At 36.1% G+C, this 26,226-nt stretch overlaps 1 pseudogene; it reads right to left on the bottom strand.

Annotated features, from left to right (window-relative positions):
• Positions 1 to 380: 380 nt before the first annotated feature.
• On the bottom strand, positions 381 to 4,086 carry LOC107433448 (pentatricopeptide repeat-containing protein At4g35850, mitochondrial-like; annotated as a pseudogene).
• Between the last annotated feature and the right edge of the window lie 22,140 nt (positions 4,087 to 26,226).

The following is a 26,226-nucleotide window of genomic DNA, read 5'->3' as shown; positions in this document are numbered from 1 at the left end:
TCACAATTGCACAATTAATTCCCTCCTGGGAATAGTAAAAAAATCTAAAACTAACTAAATTTTAATGCATACCATTCAAACAAGTTCAAATGGTCCCAAACTAGAGAGCCAATATTTGCGACCTCAAGTACTTTTAAATTCTCATCCTTCCTATTTCTTGCTTTTCCACTTCTAAAAAAATATGGAGAATTTAAACGAAATTGGATCCTTAAACTTCCTCTTGAAATGAGAATCATGTAGAAAAACTAAAAACTAAATCTAAATTAGTAAGAGAAAAATATACAAGTGTTTTATGAATACAAACCTATTTTTATTGAGTCGATGAAAATTACAAAATTTAGCATTTCTAATCCATATCAATCCCTCCGATAATTCCAATTTTTTGATTAATTCTAAGTTCTAAATATTAAAACTCGCTTAATGGCCAACAAAAGACAAAGTTGACACCTAATAGGATCGGCCAGGTCCTGTTCCAAATCTGGTGCGAAGGCTGTCATAAGTCCGTGAAACATGTAGGAGCCGTGGATCATCTTTTGGGATCTCGTGTACCTGCAATTTCATAAACAAAAAAAAGTTCAGAAAATTTGTCAAAAAAGATGGAAAATTGGAAAAGCAAAAGAAATTGAGTCACGTGGATGGGTGTATATATATTACATACTTTAAATTAAAGTGAAACAGTAAATGTCTCTAGCGAAGCAAGAGACTAACTTTTAAGCCATTGTAATATGCTTCCACAACATGAAGTGAAAGAGTAATCTTCTGAGCTTGTATCAAGTCCCAAATATAGTTAGCAGTAGTATATCCACCAGTCTGCAAATATGAAAAGGAGTTCTTGAATGAGAATATTTCCTCAAACACAGAAACATAAAATTATCCATGAGGAACCACAAAAGACAAAGTACAATCACCCTTCTCATCCCTAAGCTAATAAAAAGGGATCAAATGAAGCTATTACAGCACCTTTTCGCCAAAGGCTATAAGGAGAAGGTCACTCCCCATTTTTGGGCTTAAAAAAAGGTCCCTCTCAGTCATTTTTACCTATGGTAGAGAATGAAATCACGTTAGACCAAGTCCTTGTTGTAACTCAGATAAGAAACTGCAATTACTCAACCTCCCAGTGTATCTTGCGCAAGTTGCATTCCCTTGGGGGTATGCCCAATCATGGCTCCCTCTATAAGTGTCTGGAGACATATATTATACAAAATTAACGTCCAGCTATTAGAATAATCCTTCAAACATTTCAAAGAGAACAACACAAATAATATACTTTCTTGAGTCTTAAATGGCAAATGTGCCAAATATGAAGGTGTATAATATAATAGAATAAATAGCAACATTTATATTACTAAGCAACACACAACTAGCCAACCATAAATGCTATGGAAAGAGCTTATGCATGGTAAAAGGAAAAAGAAAATATTAGTTTTTCTGGTAAAAAAAAAAAAAATCATAACATATCAAATGTCTGGATGGACCATGTGGATACCCATGAAACGGAAAGTGTTGTTGCATTTCCTAAACACATGTAGAGTTCAAAGAAGGCAGATTATTGCACAACATAATTTGACATCAAGTACTGCCCAAAAATGATTTGGCTGATCAGAAATCCAATCATCCAAAAATCAGGTTCAATGTAAATTCTTACTAATTTCAAAAGGAAGCAGAAACTATGAAATAGCATTCAAATATAGAGAACGAAGATGCTTTGACATAATGCCAAAGATTTTTTGCCACCAAACTTACTACATATAGTTCTGGCGCTGCAAGCTTTTTTGCATTCATGTGGTCTTCGAAAGTTTTAAGAGCATTATCAATGTCCCTTGCATGTAGATAGCACCTGAATCAAAGCGCCAGTGACAGAGACCAGTTTCTTACGGTGAGCTAATCAACTAACAAGATATTTTACTAGAAAAATTAACAGAATAAATAGGACATAACAGAAAAAAGCATCTTCTAGGGAATAGAACATAGCAAGCGAAACAGAACCAATTTAGAATCTCCAAAAGAATTTTTTCCAATCCAATGAAGATAATATTATTAAAAAAATCACTTACCTCATAATTTGCATTACAATGAAGATATCTGGATATTTCTCATCCTTTGAGTTTCCATCAACAGACATAATAAACAGAGATTAAATAAACAAAGCTAAAATAGCATTAAATTATTCATAGAACATATATAAGCCACAGGTATACTAATATAAAGGTATATTACTAATATCAAGAAATAATAGACAACAGAAAAACATAAAGTAGATAACAAAATAACAATAGAATAACAGACCCACAATTGCCTATACACAAAGAAGATAATAGAGATTTTCTTGTTGAGTGATGTTAAGCGAAATATTAGAGATGCAAAGAAGTGCCTCTACATTTCCCAGGTCTGCACAAGCGTGAAATGCAACATGATATACAGTTAGTTGCCTATTCAAAAATCCACTACGCCTATGAACATATTAAGCAGTGGGAAGATTATATAATTCCTCCTCAGCGACACCCATCATCAGATTTTCAGCTGAGGCACTGGATACTTCAACTGATGTCCACTCTTTTGACCGCTCAACGAACTCAATGATTTTTCAGCAAAGGGAATATCACAGAAAACATCAAAAGCTAATGATATGAAAACCTAATTTAAGAAGAGAGATCCTATAGTAATTACTTTAGTGGCAAAATCTTCTGGAACAGGCGATTTGTTCTTAAGTGCAGCAATAAGCCCTGCATAGTAGAACTTGTTCAACCCAAGACCAGCTGTAGTCATATCACGAATGATCGCATATCTATAGATTAGAATGAAAGTTTAGTTTGTTATATGCCAAAATTAACCAAAAGTTCATAGAACTTATACATTAATTTGCAGAGCAGGCATTTAAATGTAAAATTTTGGAATGAATTCATGTAGAATCATTCACTAAGGTAAAATAAGCCAATTTAATCACTGTATAGCAGCCTATCAAGTTTCCAGGCTAAGGTTTATGACCATAATCATTGCAATTTGCAACTAGGTAAAACAAGACAACTAAAAGAGTGGCATACATTCGATCTATACGGCCAGCAGCAGCACATGCATTGAGTAGACACACATAGGTTTGCACCATCGGCTTCACTTCATATTTCTTCAACTCATCCAAAATCTTCAATCATGTTGAAAGTAAACAGATCAAAATTTACTCCAAAATCTGACATAAGTTTATGGATTCTAAAAAAAATCTGAAGACTTATAAAACATCTAAGAAACATACCCAAATTGCCTGGTCAGAGTACTCGCATTTCCCACACAATGAAACTAAAATGTTTTATAAAGTAACCTCGAACACAAAGCAATACATTGTAACAGCTAGGGAAAAAAAAGAAAAAAAAACACAAAGTAACTTTATACAAAATTTCCAATCTTGAAAGAATCCAATAGTCAGCAGATAAGAATTAATGCAGATTCATGTGAAAGAAAACAAAAAGAAAAAAAAAAGAAAAAGAAAAAAAAAGCATATGTATACAAATACATACATCAAGGACCAAACCCATGGATTTCATTTGGTCAGAAAAGTATAAAGCATCCTGCAAGCGAGAGCCTTTCATGGTTCCAACGATGAGAGAATGGAATGTATCCTTAATTGGCTGTACTCCATCCAGCATCATATCATCATACACATCTCTCAGCAAGAAATGCCTACACCATCGTTATAAAAAAAATAAAAATAAAAAAAGAACACAACTTTCACAATTTCTCCAAAACAAAAAAAAAAAAAAAAAAATCCCAAAACCACAAAAAGAAAATCAAAATCAGAATCTACTTTCTCTGTGCGGTGAGAGAACCGATAACAGTGTTATACTCAGAGACATTGCTTGCGTAGTTCCTCCTTGCGTATTCCTCTGTTGAAGCCACAGCGAAGTATTGCCGTCCCACCTCTCGCAGCAGTGAATTACGCTGCCTTGAATTATAACAAGATAAATATATTATTTATTTAAAAAAAGAAAACTATTTCATTATTAGAGAAACGAGTAAGAAAATGTCTGGGGAAAAGCTTAAGAATTTGAAAATGGAGAGGAGAAGATTACCAGTGATTGATTGAATGAGCCTCATGCTTTCCTACTTCGCTGTTGCCTGCCTATTGCTTCTGCTCCAAAGGCTCTCTAAAACCTTGCAATTTTCTCTCTGAGTCGCCTCTTCACCATTTCCTTCAAAACGCAAAGTCTCCAAGCTTACAATCCGGCCAATGCGAAAGGAAACAGAGGGCTCCTAATGGGCTGGATATTGATTATAAGGAGAAGAGAAAAGTCAGGTGAATAAAAGAAAGAAAAAACAAAAAAAAAAAGTAAAAATATTTAATTTAGATATAAGGATATTTTGGGATTATTAAAAATTGAAAGGGTAGAAAAAAAAAAAACCAAACGAAGGATAAAAATCATTAAACTCATCCTATCAGAGTATTGAGCCAAATTCCCCAAAAAATTTATAAAAAAAAAATTCGGTGTTGATTTTATAGTGTTAACACTTTTTTTTTCTTTTTTTTGGGGATAATAATAAAGTGTTAACACTTATTATAAGCTTTTTTTCTAAAACCATGAAAATTGAAAACAACAGACCCAACTTTTCTCAATCTTTTCTATGTTACAAATTGGGCGGAGGGGGCGTTTGTAGGGGTTTAGTTTCATCACCACCATTGAACCCATAACTAATCCCCAAGTAATCATTACCAAATAAAAAAAAGTGTTATTTTGAAATTCCATTTGGAGTCAACTCATCTATTTATAAAATACTTACTAATTCATCAGCCTTACCGGATAAAGCAAATATTGGAAAAGAACATATTTTTACATAATTTTATGTATATGTGGCCAATATTAAGTTGAACCTTAGATCATAATTTTACCTAAACCACTAGCTAATTGCGTCCTTACAATTAACCATATATTAAGAAAATGTAACCTTCTTAAATGACCTCTATTCTTTGTAGCTCGGTTTGTTTCTTTGTTGAGTACCGCATCAAAGTAGATTTACAACATCAAGGAGTAACCAATTTTTATCCATCGGTTTGTCTGTTAACTTTATGCCATAATTAAATTTTCTTCTTCTTCTCTTTTTTTTTTTTTTTTTTTAATTGAAGAACTTTGTTGCTTCCATCCATAGGTTGATACGCTAATTTGATTTTTCTTCCCTTTGTAATTAGTTTTAATGTTTCAATATAGTTGAATGAAAACGGTTTCAAAAGACCATTTATATTCCAAGCATTTAAAGTTCTTGTACACTTTCTTTGTTTCTTTCCTTTTTTTTTTTTTTAATTTCACAAGAAACTTATATCTGTATATATATGGTTCATTATTTAAGCTTCAATAATTAAGCTGGTCGTGTCTGGAATATTAGTTTACAGGGAGTGGACAGTAAATATATGATTGGATCCTTAGAATTGGTGATTAAACTTCATAGGAATGGCCTTAAGCTATGAAGGAAGGCACAATATATCAAAAATTTTCTTACGAATTGATTACACTATACATGTTTCAATTTTTCTTACTAATTGATTTGTTGTTTGTTCTTCTGTAGTTCTAAAGAGGAAAAGGACATTTGACAATTTGAAATATATGGGAATAAAGGAGGCCTGCGCTGATGAAAATCAACATATCATAATTGACATTCCAGAGGATTTGGAACCCGACCTCAATTCTTCATGTTGGATCCGCAGAGTTCCAAGGAAGATCTGGCAGCTACAGGAATAAGCCTATACTCCACAGCTAATATCTGTAGGGCCTTTTCACTACGGCAACCCAAAACTGAAATCCATGGAACACCACAAAACCAGGTATCACGACCAATTCTGGAAATGGGATTTCTGTAAACACGTTGAGGTGGATGATATCAAAGATTTCATGGACGATGGGGATCACCGGGAACCCATCCGGCGTAGCTATGCAGGGACACTTGGGTTTGGGAATGATCCAGACCAGTTGTTCCATGTGATTCTAAGAGATGCTTGCTTCATCTTTGAGCTCTTCTGGAGAAACTATGAAATCTCAAAGTATGATAAAGATTATATATTGAAAACTCCATGGCTAAGGAAAGCTATAGAGCTGGACTTGATAATGCTGGAAAATCAACTCCATTGTTTTGTTTTCACGTAACTTTTCGAGTTCATCCTCCTAAAAAAGCCACAAAATAGTAAAGAAGTGGACATGAATAATAGCCCTCCTTATCCATCCCAACTCTGAGAGGAAAGTGAAAGGCACAATTTCTTTCTAAAGATCGCCTGTGCTTTCTTTGTTGATTATAATAGCCATGGAAAGCTTCTGGATGAGGAATGCAATCACGTCAAGAGAACCAAACATTTCACCGATTTGGTCAGACAATTCCTTTGTCCAAACAGAAGGTATCCCATTCATGCTGGCAATATGAGCTGTCTCTACACTGCAAAGCAACTAGATGGTTTAGTGGTGAACTTCGTGCCACGTAAGGATCAATGCTTAGCTGACATAAAGATAGATCAGAGTACACATAAGTTCATGCCTTCAAAAACTTTGAAACTGGAAGTCCCCGAATTCAAGGTAGAAGACGATACTGAATGCATCATGAGAAACATTATGGCGTTGGAGCAGCGTGTTTATACATTTGAGACTTATATCTGCAATTATGTTTCTTTTTTGGATCAACTAATCAACACAGCTGAAGATGTGGAACTGCTGGTTGAGAAGAAAGTGGTTCATAACTTGCTTGGGAGCAACAATGCAGTAAGAGATTTGATTAACAAGCTTTGCGACCAGATTGTGGAAACAAGTTTCTGCTATGGTGGTATATGCCAAGAGCTTAACGAGCATTATGAAAATTTTTGGAACGTTACCAAGGCAACTCTTAGGAGCGTTTACTTCAAGGATCTTCGGACAAGTAGTTCTAGTATTGTTGCACTTGTTGTACTTTTGTTCTTAGTTGTTTCAATCATTGCAAGCATCAAGGATATGTCTTCTAATTAACTAACAATTGCCAATTTAAGATCTTGAAATTTATTCACTGCATTTTCTTTTTTTCGTGAACCAAACAGAGTAAGATAATTGAAATAACATTTTTTTAATTTTTTTATTTTCTTTAGGTCCTATCAATAAAGAATAACATTGACGTGCTTGACAAAAATTTCTACTATTCTCCGAGTATCAATAAGTGCCATATGGTGCCAAAATGGTATTAATAATTCAAGGTCACAATTCATATGCTATTAATTCATGGCTGGTGGAATAACTGTCAATAGTATGAATTATTGGTCTGACGCTTATCCTTTTGGAGTTCCGATATAAGGCTCTATCGACCACTTCCCTCATCTCACAGCAGTTGCAAGGACTTACCAGATTTATCCAACAATATTGGTCAGTCGAATCCCTTTTCTTTCCTGATTTGATTTCCTTTCTATTTTTGGTCCTATTTAATTGGAATTGTGTTCATGACTTTCAAGTACTTTGATTTTGATTTCATGTTATTAATTAATTTTAACACTTAATGAAAGACATCATGCATTTCACTGATTTGGTTAGAAAGTTTATGTGTGACAAAAAGGACTTTCCCAAGAGTTCTGAGTATTTTACCCCTGTCTCCATTCTACAAAGCAACTGGATAATGCGGGGGTGTAGTTTGGGCGTCCTAAAGTTGCTACATATTTAGCTGGCATAACGATTTGTCCTGACGTTAAGGACAATGATAAGCCCTACTGTTGGAATTGCCGCGATCGCTGTTGGTGGCATGGCCGCGGTTGCTATTGGATAAATGGTTGCTGTGGGATTAATTGTTTAGAATTGAAAATCCCTCAATTGAAGGTAGATGACAACACTGAGTGCATTTTCAGAAATGTCATGGCATTGGAGCAGTTTGTTTATCCAAAGGCTCCTCGTATCTGCAATTATATTTTTCTGCTGGATCAACTCATCGACACCGTTGAAGATGTGGTTTTTTTGGTTGACAAGGGAATCATTGAGAACTGGCTTGGCAGTAACAAGGCTCTGGCTACCTTGGTTAACACACTCTGCGACCAAATTGTGACACCGAATTTCTTCTATGCTGATATCTGCGACAAACTTAACAAGTATCACAGCAAAAAATTGAATGTTACCAGGTCAACCCTCAACAGGGTTTACTTCAAGGATATTTGGACTGGTAGTTCCACTATTGTTGGGCTTGTTATCGTTGTGTTCTCCTTCTTCTCTACCTATTCTACCATCAAGAATCTCTTCTTTGTATGAGGGAAAATGTGTCAATTAGCTAGCTAGATAAAATATCAAGTGTGGCTCCTTACTACATCCACTCTTTTTATTTGTTTTTGATTTTATCAACATGTACGTGTCTAGTTTTGTTGATCTTGTAATTATCACTATTTATGGGCTTGAACTCAAAACAAATATATAAATAAATAAAACAGCTGAGCATGAGCATATTTTTGCTAATAGTTGTTTTTGATTTTCAATTTGCATCAAATAAATGGCTTGGAAAAAAAAGGGTTGATTGAATATTAACTTGGACCCAAAAAAAGAAAAGAAAAAGAGAGTAATTTTTTTAATTTATTTTTAATTCAAGTTAAAGAAATGAGCCCCATTTGTGAAATTGAAAATAATTTTAGAAAACTTAATGATAGTAGTAAGGGATCTAAAATCTATATGTTAAAAATTAAAATATTAACATTTTTCCCTAAAAGCTTACAAAAAGTGGCTGATAATAAGTTTATATGATTTAAGGAAAAAAAAAAATTTCATCCTGACATTTTACCACTCGAGAGTCTAGAATCCAAAGGCAATCAAACGTGATTACCGGATTGTTTGTTACCTGTACTCTCGTTAGGTAATTTATGGCAACTGCAATGAAATTTAAAAATTGCCATTATTCATTCTTGTGGGGACAATCAAAGCTACTATTTTCACAGGGTAATGATTTGATTTGGAATCCACTCACCCTCAATATCCAAAAAGAAAAAAAAAAAAATCCCATTATAAGTGTAAACCATAAAAGGAGAACAGAGTAGCAAAACCTCAAAAGAGTATTTCCAGTATTATGGCATTTTTTATTTATTTATTTATTTTTTGGTACCATTGTCCTCAGTTGTTTCAGTCATTGTAAGCCACAAGGATATATCTTCTAATTAACTAACATTTGCCGATTTAATATCTCAAAATTATCCAATTCATTCCCTTTTTCTTTTTCTTTTTTTTCCCTCTCCAATTGATCAGAGTAGGATAAATGACAAAGTACAATTTTTTCCCCCTCTTTTGGGTCCTATCAATAAAGAATAGCATTGACACACTTTCAAAAAAAATTTCTACAACTCTCTGAGTATCGATTAAAGTGTTTTATAATGCCAAAATGGTATTAAAAATTTTGGATCATTATTCATTTGCTTTTTAATTCCTGGTTGTTAGAAGAGCTAGCAATATTATGAATGATTGGTTTGGCCCTTGGGCCTCATACTTTGGATTTAGATATACATGAGCATAGATATGTGCACCTTAGCCTTTGCCGATTAGACAAATCGCAAATTCAGTCACGATTGTTTCATTCGAATATTTGGTCAAATTTCATGAAATGGTGTGCATATATATGGCTTGGCTTGAAAAACCATAGGATGGAGCCTATTTATAGACTCACAAATTCGGTGCATGTCCTCTATTTTCAACCTCTTCTGACAGTTGCCCATAGTTGCAGCAACAAGTTGTGAAGTTGAGCCGCACCTCCACCGACAGTGTCCCACATTTTCAACTACCACGTCATCTGCCATGTCATTGGCATGTGGCCACATCATCTGCCATGTGTTGACACATCATCATACTGCCACATCATCATAAAAGTTTAAAATTACAGAACAACCCCTAAATTTTTAGAAATTACAGATTGACTCCTATAGTTTCTTTATTTACAGTGTGATCCTAGAATTCTAGAAAATTGCATTTTTACCTTAAATTTTCTAGTAATTATATTTTGACCCCGTAAGAGTCAAGTCTACCATTTTCGGCTATTCTGGACTCAATGGTTAACTCCGTTTTACCAAATTCAGCTCCATTTTTGGTCAAGCCATTACATCAATGGAAGAATCATCTTAGGGAGCTATGGTTAAGCTCACTGCCACAAATTATACACTTTGGAGATCTCGGATGGAAGATCTCCTTAATTGTAAGGATTTGTTTGATCCTATAGAAGCTAAATGAGTAAACTCCGATCCTAGCAAATAAGCAAAATGGAAGAAATTAAACAAGAAAACGATCGGTCAGATAAGGTAATGGATCGATCACAGTGTCTTCCATCATGTAGTGAAGGAAATGGATGCATATATCCTCTGGACAAAATTGAAGGACATGTACCAGGCCAAGACTGCTCAGAATAAAGCCCTGTTGCTTAAGCGATTGGTAAATCTAAAATTACAGAGTGGAACTTTTGTAGCCGAGCATACCAATGAGATCTAGAGCTTGGTAAATCAACTATATGCTATGCATTATCAACTAGGGGATGAGAATCAGGCTCTCCTACTTCTAAGCTCTCTTCTAGACAGTTGGGAGACATTGGTAGTCTCTCTCAGTAATTCAGCTTCGAATGGCAAACTTACTATGTCTATGGTTAAGGATGCCCTATTTAATGAAAAGGCCAGTAGAAAGGACATTGGCATAGACCAGTCACATGCCCTCATCACAGAGAGAAGAAGACAGCAAAGAGTTGGTCGAGATAAGGGGGAGAGGCAGGAGCAAGAGCAGAGGCAGATATACAGACGGCAGGAAATCATCATATAAATGCTATCATTGTGGCCTATAGAATCACTTGAAAAAGAACTGTAGAAAGTTGTTGAGAGAGCAGAGACTCCAAGGTAATTAGCCGGAGAAGGATGGAGAGACACTAGTCATTATTAGAGGAGAAGTGGCACTCTGCTCCACCGAAGAAGAGACATGCCTTCATATATCAACTCAAGACATTGAGTGGGTAGTAGATACTGCAGCATCCTACCATGTCACTCCACATAGAGATTTCTTCAAAACGTACAAAGTAGGAGACTTTGGTACGGTAAAGATGGGAAATTCCAGTTTTGCAAAGATTGTGGGAATATTCACGTAAAAACAAATGTTGGTTGTACAATCACTTTGAAGGATGTCTGTCATGTTTCAGACCTTCGGCTTAATTTACTTTCAAGAGCAGCTTTAGACAAGCAAGGCTATGATAACCATTTTAGCAAAGGCACATGGAAAATGATAAAAGGTGCCATAGTTGTCGTCCGAGGACATATTTGTGGAATGTTGTACAGGACTCATATGAAAATATGTGCGGAAAGCCTCAACATTGCAGAAGGTGAGGCGTTTCAAAATCTGTGACACCAGAGACTCGATCACATGAGTGAAAAAAGATTGTCTACTTTAGCAAAGAAGAAGCTTATCACTGTTTACAAGGATGTTGCGCTAGATCCTTATAGTCACTGCTTGTTTGGTAAGCAACATATAGTCTCTTTCAGTTCCTCTGCATCGAGAAGATCAGAGTTGCTTAGTCTGGTGCACTCTGATGTTTGTGGTCCCATGGAGATGAAATCATTATGTGGCAATAGGTATTTTTTGACCTTTATTGATGATGCTTCTTGGAAGGTGTGGGTATATTTCTTGAAGACAAAGGACCAAGTATTGGATTACTTCAAATTGTTTCATACCATGGTAGAGCGTGAAACATGAAGGAAGCTGAAATATCTCTGCTCAGATAATGGAGGCGAGTATACTTCTAAGGAGTTCAATGCCTACTATAGAAAACACTGTATTCGACATGAGAAGACCTTCGCACCCCACAACATAACGAAGTAGCCGTGAGAATGAACGGGACAATTATTGAAAAGGTTAGAAGTATGATTAGTATGGCTAAGCTACCAAAGCCATTCTGGGGAGAAGTTATTCGTGTCGCCTGCTATTTAATCAACAGATCACCGTCAGTACCGTTGAATTTTGAAATTCCAAAAAAAGTGTGGTAGAATAAGATTCCCTCCTACTATCACTTAAGAGTGTTTGGTTGTTTAGCTTATGCACATGTATCCAAGGAACTCAGACAGAAGCTCAATGTAAGATCTACTCCATGCATCTTTATAGGATATGGAGATGAAGAGTTCAAATACAGGTTATGGGACCCAAAAACAAAGAAGGTTATTAGAAGCAATGATGTAGTATTCCATGAAAACTAGACAATGGAAGCATCGAAAAGCCCAGAATGTCTCCTAATCGTAGTTCTAGTGCCGATGATTTTGTTCCTAATCCAGTACCAGCACAAATAGCCATAGAAGATAACAAGGTGCATGAAGATATACCAAAAGCAGACTAGGAAGAAGAAAGGGATATTGAGCAGGGGAAGACTCGATGCTCTCAAGAAGTTGCATGGCCATCACAATGGTCAGATGATGGTACACCTCCTAAAACCAGTGGTTTACAAGTTTGGAAATCTGAGTGAGTCCGAATTTCATCAAAGAGATTTCCCGAATCTGAGTATATTATGTTTACTGAAAAGAGGAGGCAGAGAGTTTCTAGGAAGTTGTTTCTCATCAAAACAAGGAAAAGTGGCTGCAAGCAATGCAAGATGAGATGGAATACTTGCAAAAAAATCATACTTATGAGTTGGTTGAGCTTCCCAACAGGAAAGAAGGCACTAAAGAATAAATGGGTGTTCAAGCTCAAAAAGGATGGCAGCGGAAGGGTGGTGAAACATAAAGCCCGATTGGTGGTCAAAGGATTTCTTCAGAATAAAGGAATAAACCTTGATGAGATTTTTTCACTAGTGGTAAAAATGACTTCAATTCATGTCATTTTTGGTTTAGTAACAAGTCTAAACCTTAAGATTGAATAGATGGATGTGAAGATAGTATTTCTTCACGATGATTTACATAAGGAAATCTACATGAAGCAGCCAGAAGGATTTGAGGTTTTAAGGAAAGAAAACCTTGTATGCAAGCTGAAGAAGAGTTTATATGGGCTTAAACAAGCACCAAGACAATAGTATAAGAAGTTTGACTCGTTTATGGTGAGTCAAGACTATAAAAGGACTACAGCAGACCAGTGTGTTTATATTCAAAAATTTCCAGATGGAAACTTCATTGCGCTGTTGCTATATGTGGACGACATGTTGATCGTTGAACAGGATGCAATAAAAATTAGTCAACTGAAGAAGGAATTGTCTAAGTCCTTTGATATGAAAGACAGGAAGAACAGAAGGTTATGGTTATCTTAGGAGAAGTATGTTAAACGAGTGATAAAGAGATTCAACATGGATAAAGCCAAACCAGTTAACATTCCACTTGTAAATCATTTCAAGTTGAGTAAGAGATTATGCCCCTCATCCAAAGAAGAGATAGAGGATATGGCTTCAGTACCATATTCTTCAGCGATAGGAAGTCTAATGTATGCAATGGTATGTACCAGACCAGACATTGCTCATGTAGTAGGCATCATGAGCAAATTTCTTTCAAATTCTGAAAAGAAACACTGGGAAGGAGTCAAGTGGATTCTCAGGTATTTTAAGGGTACATCAAAGCCATGTTTGTGTTACGGGGAAGGTGATCCAATCTTAGAAGGCTATACAGATGTAGATATGGCGGAGACCCCGATAACAGAAAGTCTACATCAGGTTATCTCTACACTTTTGCAAGGTGAGCTATGTCATGGCAGTCAAGATTGCATAAGTGTGTTGCTTTATCCACTACTGAAGCAAAGTACATTGCTGCAGAAGAAGCAGATAAGGAAATATTGTGGTTAAAGCGTTTTTTCACAGAACTGGGCATCAAGCAAGAAGACTACAAAATACATTGTGATAACCAAAGTGCCATGGATTTGAGCAAAAAATCAATGTATCATTCTCGTACAAAGCACATTGACATCCATTATCATTAGATACACAAAGTAATAGATCAACAGTTGCTGAAACAAGTAAATATCCACACAAAGGAGAATTTAGCAGACATATTAACAAAAGTCATTGCTTAAGAAAAGCTGAAGCTGTGCAGAGACATAGCTGGAATGGATGGCAGATGACCATCATTTTTAATGCTCCTGGAGGGGGAGAATTGTGAAGTCTAGCCGCACCTCCACCGACAGTGTGAAACCAGCTGCCACAAGCTCACCATTTTTTACAATAGTTGCTGCATTTAACACTGAAAAACCAGCTTGTTGCTGCAATTGTGGGCAACTGTCAGAAGAGGTTGAAAATGGAGGACATGCACCAAATTTGTGAGTCTATAAATAGGCTCCATCCCACGGTTTGTCAAGCCAAGCCAAGCAATCTCAATCCAATCCCAAGAGAGGAGTATTGAGAGCATTGTAAAGGCTCCAGAGAGAGTTTGATAGTAAAACAAGTGAGATTCCACATGAGAATCCAAGAAAGAAGTTTTTATGTTTTTGTAATTTATTTCCATGAAAGTAATAGAATTCTTTTTAATTTTTCTTCACATATTTCTTCTCTATAGTGGTCAGAGAACCACAACAGTTAAAATAATATTATAAATGAAGAAAGTACATATTTTGGAGGCTGAATTCTCCTCCAACTCGTACCGTGCTCAACATCAACTCAAGAACATTATAATTAAGCTTTATGTTTATTTGTTGTACATTTCTGTGTGCATGTCTCCGTGTTATTTTTAGTTTAAGTCTGTATTTTCATTACAGATAGTTCGTCACTGCTTAGATTAGACTTGTTCAAAATCCAGTTTCAGCTAGAGCAGAACCCATGGTTGCATTGAATTGGCTCAAATTCTTATCATTTTATAGCGACCTGCTTTTCTGTTCATAGGTTCCAAGTTGTTTATATGCTTGATTCTTCTACTGTGGTCACTGATTTATTCCTGGAGAAAATTTACTAAAGATCATAGATTAATTAGAGCACTTGATTGCAAGTAACTCATGGCAGTCTTTCATTCGTATCGTTTTTTTCTCTTTTTTCAACTTGTACTGGCGCCAAGTTCAAAGTAAAGTTTTGATGAGAAAAATCTAAAATTGGACAAATGATTTTTTTTCCACAAAGTAAGGAAGGTGGAAAAGAGTGTAACCAGGTTCCCCAGTGGGTGTTGCACTAAAGGCACTGCTCTCGTTCATTTCGCTTTGTGGCGTCTTTAACTCTCTTGTTGAACTTACTGATTGAGCATGCTGCTTTTCTAATGTGTTTGCAAATTACTGGGTTTGCAGTCAATCAAGAAACGAGTTTGGCCTACCCAAGCTGGGTCTTATGATGACACTTGCTGTAAAGAGTGTATCGGTAAAGAGAAATGAAATGGTAATTATATAGGCAAGAATTTTTGTACAAGGGATTATTTTTTGAATTTATTTATTTTTTAATGCAGCCTAATTATTTGACCAAATATAGGCATCATGATAAGAAAAATTAGTTTGATTTATTATTATTATTTTTTGATTTTGTTATCTCTTTAGCTATTGTTTTCTCATACTGCATTACCGCTACTGTCATCGAGTTTCGAAGGGATAAATATGTAAAATACAAACCATCACACAATCTTGTGTAAGTTTGTTGTTGGGCTTGGGACTTGGAAGTTCACCAAATATATAATGAGTGCACACTGCTATTGTCGTCATTGTCAGATACTGCTTGTTTTATTTCTAGGTCAATTCTAGAAACCAAACCATTTAACCCAAAATTAAAAATTAAAAAAAACAAAAATTAGTAAAAGTCTGTCTTAGAAAGTTGGTTTTATAAATATAACTTGTATAATCATTTTAAAATTAATCCGCGTACTTTTAGATATATATATATATATATAAATATATATACACTATATATATAGTGTAAATAATACTTATCTATTGGGACAAACTGACCTAAACGGAACCCACATAATACTTTAACGGTTGTTTAATTGGTTATTTCTATGGATCTACTTTTTATTACTAGGTTTTTAGTTTTAAACTTTTTTTTTTAAGTAAAAATCAACATGTCTAATCAAGTGGGCTGATTAAAAATTTATTAAATAAAAAAAAACTATAGGCTGACTTGTACATTCATATTAGCATGTCTTTAAGGATAAACAATGATATGTCTCTAAGAATATCCATTGTAAGCATTTTATAAGGGATTTATCAAGAAGAATTTCTATTTAGCTCGTCAATGCACATCATTCAAACAATGATACATTATTTAAATATTTTTTGATTATTTTAAAAATAAAAAACCAAATAAAAAAAATATGTTATAAAATATTGAAATAATTACATTTTAATATCTTTAATTTCAGAGTTTTATAATTTAGACTCTCTATTTTTAAAATCCACCATAAATAAATTTCTACTACTCTCCGAGTATGGATTAAGTGTCATGTAGTGCCAAAATGATATTTTACTTCTGGATCATTATTCATGTGCCTTTTAGTACATGAGTGGTGGAATAGTTGGCAATAGCATGAGTGATTGGATTGGCCCTTAGGCCTAATAGTATGAGTGATTGGATTGGCCCTTAGGCCTTATCCTTTTGGAGTTACATATCGATGAGCGAAGTTGTGGCACCTGAAAGGCTCTATCCACAACTTCTCTCATCTCATGATTTGTGGTAGCAAGGAATCGCCCAGCTTTTATCCAACTATATTATTGGTCAGTTGAATGACTTTTTTTGTCATCATTATGTGTCCTTTGTATTTTTGGTCAAATTTCAAATTGTGTGCATATATGGCTTGCAATGTACTTGATTTTTGATATCATATCTGACGTTCTCTGTGCTTGTAATGCATCTTTTTGAGTTTTGATAATCTTTTATATGCTGGTGCGCTATCATTCATTATAATTTCAATTAAAAGAAAAATGATATTGTCCTGCCTATATAATTTAGGTTATAATGGATCATCTCTTTAGAGTCTATACAACAAGAACACATGAGATGTTTAGTAGTAGTACAAATGAAGAAAGTACGTACTTTGAGGAGGCTAAATTCTCCTCTAAGTACGATGCTCAACATCAACTCAAGACATTATAATTAAGCTTTATTTTATTAGTTATACATTTCTGTGTGCATGTCTCTGTATTTCTAGTTTAAATATGTAAATTCATTACAAACAGTTTATCACTGCTTACATTAGACTTGTCCGGAATCCTGTTTAAGCTGGACCAGAATTCATGGTTGTACTAAATTGGCTCATAATCTTTAACAATTCATAGAGACTTACTATGAAATCCCACATCGGTTGGAAAAGGGAACGAAGCATGGCTTATAAGCATGTGGATAGCTTTCCCTTGCAAGACCTTCCCATGAGGGAATGTAAAATCGTGCAGGCTAGGCCCAAAGCGGACAATATCGTGATTGGGCCTGAAAGCCTGTGCCAGTGGGACTGGTAGGTAGAAGTTGGAAGAGGATTCTTCCTAACCATTACAAGACCTTTTAAAACCTTAAGGGCTGGGTTGTAAGAGGATTTTCCAGGCCCAAAAATAATAATATCGCATGCGGGTGGTCTATGCTGTTACAGATGGTATCAGAGCCGGATCCAGATCGGTGTGCCAGAGAGGATGCTAGGCCCCAAAAGGGGAGAATTGTGAAGTCCCACATCAGTTAGCAAGGGGAACGAAGCATGGCTAATAAGCGTGTGGATACCTTTCCCTTGCGAGGCCTTCCCATGAGGGAACGTAAAACCGTGCGGCCTAGGCCTAAAGCGGATAATATTGTGATTGGGCCTGGAAGCCCGTGCAGTGGGACTGGTAGGTAAAGGTTGGATGAGGATTCCCCCTAACCATTGCGAGGCCTTTTAAAACCTTAAAGGCTGGGTTGTAAGAAGATTCCGCAGGCCCAAAGAGGACAATATCGCATGCGGGTGGTCTGGACTGTCACACTTACTTCTGTTCGTAGGTTCAAAGTTGCTAAATTGCTTCATTCTTGTACTGTGGTAACTATTCTATTCTTGGAGATAGTTCATAGATTGACTATTGAGTATAGAACATGGAAGTGACGCAAATAGATAGAGAGAAAAGGGGCCGGGGTTGAAGTTAAATGAAAAGCACTTGAAATTTGAAAAGTGTAAAAAAGTTAAAAAAATAAAATAAAAAAGAGAAGAAAAAAAGGATGCCAAGTACGAGGAGTATAGATATTTTTTGTTGGTGAATCTAAATACGAGCAATATATGTGTATAAATGAAGTGTATATATATATATGTTGTTAGAGAAAAATATAAATGAAATGAAAGTTCACCTTCCATCAGTTTAAGCTTTTGGAATAAATAGTATTTCAACATGGTATCAGAGCCATAGATCTAAGAGATCCTGAGTTCAAAACTCAACAACTCCACCCAAAATATAAAAAAACAAATGTAAGAATTAATAAAGAAGCCCAAAAAAGACAAATCTACATTTGAGGAGGAATATTAGAGAAAAATATATAAAAAAAAAAATATGAAAGTCCTTCCATCAGCTTAAGCTTTTGGAATAAGTGGTATTTCAATATATATACTGCCTCCACTTTTTTTTTTTTTTTGGGTAATTTACACTGCCTCTACTTTCACCTCCAGCTTCATATCAATATACACTTTTTTTCTTTTTCTTTTTTTTGGGAAATTTACACTGCCTCTACTTTCACCTCTAAATATGTTGATATGAAACTTGAGGTGACAGTACAGGCAGTGTAAATTTCCCAAAAAAAAAGAGAAAAAAATGGAGGCAGTATATATATTGAAGTACCATTTATTCCAAAAGCTGAAGGTAAAAGTAGAGGCAGTGTAAATTATCCAAAAAAGAAAAAAAGAAAAAAAATGGAGGCAGTGTAGATTCAATGGCGACCAATCTCTTTTTTTTTTTTTTTTGTGTTTTATGTTTGTGATGAGAGCTTAGTTCTCAACCATTTAAGGTATATAAAAAGTAATATTATTTCGAGTGAACTGTTATTAGTATTCTTATAGAGAGAAATAAAAGAGGTGGACATGGAGCTTCAATGGCAGCCAGTATCTAAGAGTCTTTGCTGTTTGTTGTTTTCTTTTTTTCTTTTTTTCTTTTTCAAATGGAACAAAATAAAAGTAACTTTAATTGCAAATGTGTAGTCCATTAGGAAAAAAAAATCGCTTATTTGTGGACTTTAGTAGTCATATGAAAGTCATGTGACATTGGTTTTAGTGGTCATATGAAAATCATTTGTTATAAAATAATATGTCATTAATTTTGGTCATTAAATTAAATAGATTGGAAATGAATAGCTATGATTAAAAGTTAAGCATAGACAAGGACCAAAAGAAATAGACCGATATCCAAATGTTTATTCTTGTATTGCACAGATATCAATTTTTCTTTTAACATTTAAAAAAACAAAAAGAAAAAAAAAAAAGAAAAGATGGCAATTTTCTTTTTTATTTTACATTTTATATGGATTGCAATTATTTCTAGGGTGAGTTGAACCCATAACTAATAAATCTCAAAGATGTGGAAGTGAATTAAGCCAACCTCACTTATTGCAAGTTTACTTGTCCAGTTAAAATTACATTTACGATAAGGACGAGCTTTACTTTCTGCCAGTATAAAAGCATTCACTTTGCCACTGGATGGAGTACTGCTTACTTTTCTTTTTTCTTTTTATGTATTTTAGAAAAAAATATATATACTCCACTATTTGGTCCCAATAATTATGTTGAACCCAAGTGGTTTAAGAATTGGTGAGAAAGCTTGATTAAAAAAACAAAATTAGGAAGGTAAGCCATTTGTAAAACCATATGTGATCCATCAATACTTTATTAGTTTTTTACTGAAGAGAAATGACCGAAAACATATTGCATTTCAAATCAATAGTTGTTAAATAATCCAGTGCTAGCTAAGTACATGTATGATGTGATTCCGCCTGAGCCCGCTCCACCGATAACCCGCTGGGGTGCTGACTCGACACGGATGAAGACTAGGCCAATCACAAGAGCTCAAATTAAGAGATTTAAGGGCAACCTGGGAGTATTTATACAGAGGGTAATCAATCTCAACAGAGCTTGTCCATACCTGAAGATACAAAGCCTATTCGAAGCATCCAAGTGGTGGAAGCCGATACGGACCCGGGTGACGGTTTTGGTACATTTTTGGAGGCCGGGAAGTATGAAATGGTTCCAATGATTTATGGGTTCAATACATATGCCTAAGAGGTCATGTAATCAAGTTAAAGCAGTCTCAAATGCAATCAAAAAGGGCTTGTACGGACAGCATCAACAATTTGGCCGAATTTGCTGTATTGCTTGCTGGCTTTACTGTATTTTACTGTATTAGCCTTTTCTTATTTTTCCAAGCATGGGCAACGTGTGGGACTTCATATTCAGCTTATTTGGCATCCTAAAAAGCATCTAGAAGCTGATTTGAAGCTCAAAGAGGTCAAAGATTGATCAAATTCAACTTGATAAAAAAACTAGCATTTTTAGTTTCCTAATTTGTTTTTACTTTTTGTTTTAGGAAACTACCATTACTTTTAGGTTTTTATTTATTTATTTTCTGGATAAATAACTTTAGGAAGGTTTTTATTTTATTATTTCCATTGTAAATTAATTAATTCCTAAATTCAAAATAAAGAAATTAATTAATCAAATTTAGTTTAGGAAACTTAGTTTAGGACATATTAGAATTCGGTCAAGTTTCCTAATTCCTATAGGAGTCCGGTTTTGAATTAATTTTTTAGGGTTTTTTTCTTTGTAAACTTAGCCTATTTAAAGGCTTATTTTTCAATATGAATACAACTTTGATTTGATTAAGAAAATACTTGTGAGATTAATTATCTCTTTGTTCTTTGAGAACACCTAAAACACCATTAGAGAATTGGTTGTTTTAGCTTGACTTATCAATAGGTTTTCCATCCCCTATTGTGGCGTCTACATTATACCAAGGTTTCTAACCACAGGTTAAATAGTATTATATATAGATGTCAAATTTATAGTTATGAACAAACTTTTATAGTATAGATTGAAACAAATAAAGCCAAATACACTTATTAACATTTAAACTTTTAAATAGGTTTTCAAATATAATTAATTATTATAGATTATTTTTAAAATTTATTTATTATAATTATACATATCACGCATCGTACGTGGATGGATGCTAATTTTATTAAAAAAATGCTTAGACCCAATTATCTTGTGTGCACAACCTGTCTCAGTCAGTCTATTATTATTAAGAAATTGGTAACGCATACATCATGGTAAGATTTGGTGCGCGTTTGATATAACATTGCCTTATCTATAAGCAAAATTCTATAAGAAAAACTAAAATGAACAAGTTTTAAGTTTTTGTTTTCTAAAAGAATGCAAGAAAAGGCTTCTTGAGTTTATTTCATCTTCTTGAAATTTAGAAACATTACTACATATGTATGATGATTGCATTTGTAGGGCTGTAAATAAAGTTCAAATAACTTGTGAGCGATTCGAGCTTACTTTGATTTTAGCTTATTTAAATGCGGGTTGCAAAGAAAATGAATCAATTTTGAAGAAGAAGCGAAGTTTGTAAATCGGTCTTAAATAATATACCATAAATTTAAACATATTGAATATTTATAATACATAAACAATATTTATAAATTTTTAAAAATTAAACTAATTTTGTAATAAAATTAATAGAATAAAAGAATTCATTATTAATAGAATAAAAGAATTCATTAATTATTAATGTTGCAATTTTCATTTTAAAAAATAAATATTCAAATTTTTAAGTTTTTATTTCATAACAAATTGAACTGAATCAAACTTGAGCTTTTTATGAGCCAAACGAACTAAGATAAATTCGAGCTTTTCATGAATCAGTTGAGTCAAACTTTTTAAATTATTTTAAAATTTTATGAGTTTGAGTATTTTTAAAATCATAGGAACCAAATTTAAAATGCTAATATTCAGCTCATTTACATCCCATTTGTTACTACTATTTTTTTTTTTTTGGATGATCCAGTAATATATTGATTCTAAGATATATAAGTGTCTATTTGGCAAAGTTTTTTTTTTTTGGGTCAAAAGCTCTACTTGAATGCCAAAAACTCTTTTATTAAACAAAAAGAGTATTTGGCAAAAGTTAACAACCACTTGTTGACAAAAAAAAAAAAAAAGTTTTTTTAAGGTGTTTTAGACAAACCCAAATTTTATGTTTTTTTAGAAAAATTCTTTTTTTTAGCTTATATGAAAACTCAATGAGTATTTAATACAGCTTTTTAAGTTTATATGGAAACTCATTGAGTGTCAGGACCCGTCCAGAATTCCTCCTCCGGAACCCTAGACAGCCCTGATCCCAGGGAAATACCACCGAACCTTCCAACGGAAAATCCGGCAGCACCTCCCCTAAGGGATTTACTTACCACAAATTTACCTGCACTGAAAACACACTTCAAAAAGATCCCCTTATTCCTCCCACAAACTACAAATTGGTTCCACAAATTGCAGTACTTAAAAAAAATAAATACAGTAATCCAGTGCAAAATAAATACAACAAGAGTGAAAGAAATATTACAACTGCAATAAAAGAATAACAGGGTACTGCCGAACTAAAACAGCGAGGAAGATCAAGTCCGCTCCGAGTGAACACCGATAACCTGGTACCTAGAGGAACGGAATTTAAGAGTGTGAGATGCTAATCATCTCAGTGAGCGACCCTACTACTATACCATATAATATCACAGTAATAAGTATAAATAATAATTATTTGGAAATAATATTTTCTCTCAAAACCCTTAAGATTCTCTCAGTTGGAAAGGTTCCCCTTTTAAAACAATTTCACAAAACCCTTTATCCATATTCCCCGAAAACCAAGACATCAATTAAATACCAGAAGCGGTAACAATTATATTTTTAATTCCAATTCAGTTTCCAAACATTTTATTTTTAAAACACAGTTCTGAAAATCATTTGATGCACCCACTATATACCAGTGGCGCCAACAGTACCTAGCGTCCCAAGGTACCGCCAGACAGGAGGTTATAGAAAGAAACCGGCATACGGTCGCGTGGCGTCCCACTGCGCCGCTGCTAACCTGGTGTCCCGGCCAAAGGGGGGTGGCCGCCCTCTCCGATGGCATCCACAGGACACCCTCATAATATCAACCGCGCGCTACTCACACCCACCTGCGCGCTAATCACAACCGTGTGCACACTAACCATATCACATATACCATATCACATAATCAGAACACCAGTACGTGCACGGTGCATCTAAAAATTATAAAATCCATAAATTTAAATCATAAAACAAATTTCACATTTTTCATAAGCATAGCGGGCATAATCCATCCGCTTGAACCGGGAAATTCTCCACAATTTCCTTATAATCCATACCATAAATTCCATGATTTTCAAATCCACCAACTCCCAAATCCATCAATTCAAATATCCACATTTGTTCCAAGCATAAATAATTTCTCGAAATATCATAATCAAATCCCATAATATTTTATGGGCATATTTCATAAAAATTGAAATCACCAACATAACCAAATATTTTCCTTGAAATATTTGAAAATCAAATCGTGCCCAATTTACCATTAAAACCACACCAATTTCAAAATCCTCAAAACCATAAAATAATTCCACACGGCATAAATTTGTAGAATTCGCATTTTCTTAAATCCAATAAGTTCATAAATACTTCTACAATAAATCCAATAAATATTTGGCACATAGAAATTAAATTCCAAATATTTAATTCACACATAATATATTCATCAATTAAATTCCCCAAAATTAATTTGAAGGTGGGTCCCTCACCTGGAGCACGCAATTAACCCATGATCCACTACGGGATCAATTCTACGACTCACCGGTGCTCCTAGAACAAAATTCACAGACAGTCAAATAAATTAATATTTTATTCGGGTAAATAATACCCGGTACCCGGGGGGTCAAAACACAAACGATAACTAAAATTTACGAATCATATACCGAATCGAAGCTCGAGTGATGCTAATCACAGATCCGGTCTTAATTTTCGATGATCGTACCCGACGGGGTTTGAATTTTATCGGGAAGCTTTTCGGGTTTCGGCTCCGCAATTCTCCCAAACCGTCGCGAATTGGTGGAAACGGAAGTCGGATTTGGGTTCAGGAGGTCGAACACTGCAGACTGGAGCTGGCCGGAAATTTTCGGGTACTCGCCGGAACAGTAATTTCCGGCGGGCCGCCATGTCACCGGCAACCGTCGCCGGAACAGTATTTTCCGGCGGTGGCCGTTTGTTGTGAAATTTTGCAGATTTGTAGATCGTGAGGAGAGCAATCCAACGGGACCGACGGTGAGCAAAACGGAGGTCGGACGGCGGAGAAATCACCGTTTGAAGATTTTCGACCCCTCGCCGGAAAACGCTCCGATCCCGGCGCGTCGGTGGTCCGATGGCCGTGATTTTTGGTGGGTAGGCCGGACTTAAGGAGAGGATCAAGGCTGTCAGGTGCGTGTGGCCGGAAAATGGCCGGAACAGTGCCGATTCGCGGTGGCCGGCGGTGGAGGGGAAAAATCGCCGCCAAACTTCGGACGTCCGATCCGGGCGCGTCCGGCGGCCGTTCGCCGTGAAATTTGGAGGTTTTGCCGGAAATGAGGTGGGCAATCTGGCTGGCCGGTGCGTGTACAGTAACTAGGCCGGAAAAACAAGAAAATGACCGGCGGCCGGCGGGTCCTCTCTCTCTCTTTCTCTCTCCTCTCTCTCTTTCTCTCTCTTCTCTCTCTCTCTCTCTTCCCCGAGAGTTTTTCAAAATTAAAACCCTGCGTGACACTGTTCATTCCACGTGGACCACTCAGAAGCTGACACGTGGCATTTCACTGTTCACGACCCAAAAAAAATATTAAAATAATACGGTATCCGGTAAACTTCAAACATCCATAACTTTTTAACCGGATGTCCGTTTTGAGCGTGCCGCTAGTCTGTGAACTCGTATCGACGAGTACTTTACAACCATACAAGAGTCAACTCACAATTACATCACAAGAAAAAGTCAACTCCCGGCACCTTTTAGACAGTTTACACTTCAACTTGTTTTGCCCATAACTTTCAAACCGTAGCTCCGTTTTCGACGTGCTACCAGTCTACGAACTCGTGGCATCGTGCACTTCGCCACGGTACCCTAGTCAACTCAAAATTCTTACCGAGTCAAAAAGTCAACTTTTGACCCCCTTCGGTCAACGGTCAACGGTCAACCTCGGTCAACATGCACGGATTCCGGTGCGATTTGGGACGGGGTGTTACAGCCTTCCCCCCTTACAAAAATTTCGTCCTCGAAATTTCCGCACGTCACTGGAACAAACAAGGGTTCTGATCATGCACCTACGCTTCGGGCTCCCATGTCGCTTCCTCGACTAAGTAGTTCCTTACCAACCAATCCATGCCCAACACTACTTCAAGTCCGGATAGATCCAACAGGATCAGGTCTGCTTCCATCACTTGATCTGTGAAATCGTCGGGCGTAGTCCTGGCTCCCTGCTGCGTCGTAGCAAACACCCGGCCTTGACTTGTCTGTTGGGGTCTCCTTCCTCTACCTCGACTCGATCCTGCAGACGGCTGGACTGATCCCGAAGAAACTCCTACTGGCTGACTCCCCTGGGAACTCTGTCCTGGAAATATCCCCGTACGCTGTGTCCGTCGACCTGCTTCTAGCACACTGCTGCTACCATAAGGGCAATCCCTCCTTATGTGACCTGGCTGCCCACACCGAAAGCAGAACCCATCCATCTGACATTGCCCAGAATGATTCCCCCTACAAAGTGGACAAATCCGCGGAGAACTAATGCGTGACTGCTGATACAAGCTTGCATCCACACTGATCGAATGGCGAGCTGGCTGGGGCATGCGATAACTATCTCTCCTCTGGAATCTGCCTCGTGGGCTTAACCCATCACTGTCTGAGCCTGAGCTATGGCCTTTCTTAGCTGCCCCCTGTCGAGGTACTCCGCTATACGAACCTTCGAAAGATCTGCGCCTTGAGGGTCTGTGTATCTCCTCCTGTCTCTCTAGCTCGAGCGCTGCATCCCTGGCGGACTGATAGGTGGGATGTACTGATCCGGAAAGGGTGTAGCCGATGCTCTCTTTCAATCCGTCTATGAACCTCACCTTCTTCGTGTGATCGTCGGGAATTAGGTGCATGTAGAATTCTGATAGTTCTCCGAAGCTCCTCTCGTACTCTGTCACCGTCATGTTCCCCTGTCGTAGTTCCTCGAACTCTTTCCTTCTTGCTTCACGGTAGGCAGGAGGACAAAACTCAGTAGAGAAGGCCATCTTGAACTGATCCCACGTATGCCTTGCACGAACAACTGGGCTAACTTCTCGGGTGAAAAACGTTCTCGTACCGGTAGGAAGTGTGCCGACTT

The sequence above is a fragment of the Ziziphus jujuba genome, chromosome 7 (genome assembly GCF_031755915.1).
Source record: "Ziziphus jujuba cultivar Dongzao chromosome 7, ASM3175591v1".
Taxonomy (NCBI): domain Eukaryota; kingdom Viridiplantae; phylum Streptophyta; class Magnoliopsida; order Rosales; family Rhamnaceae; genus Ziziphus; species Ziziphus jujuba.
Note: the sequence above shows the minus strand (reverse complement) of the source record. Positions and strands in the feature narration are given on the sequence as shown.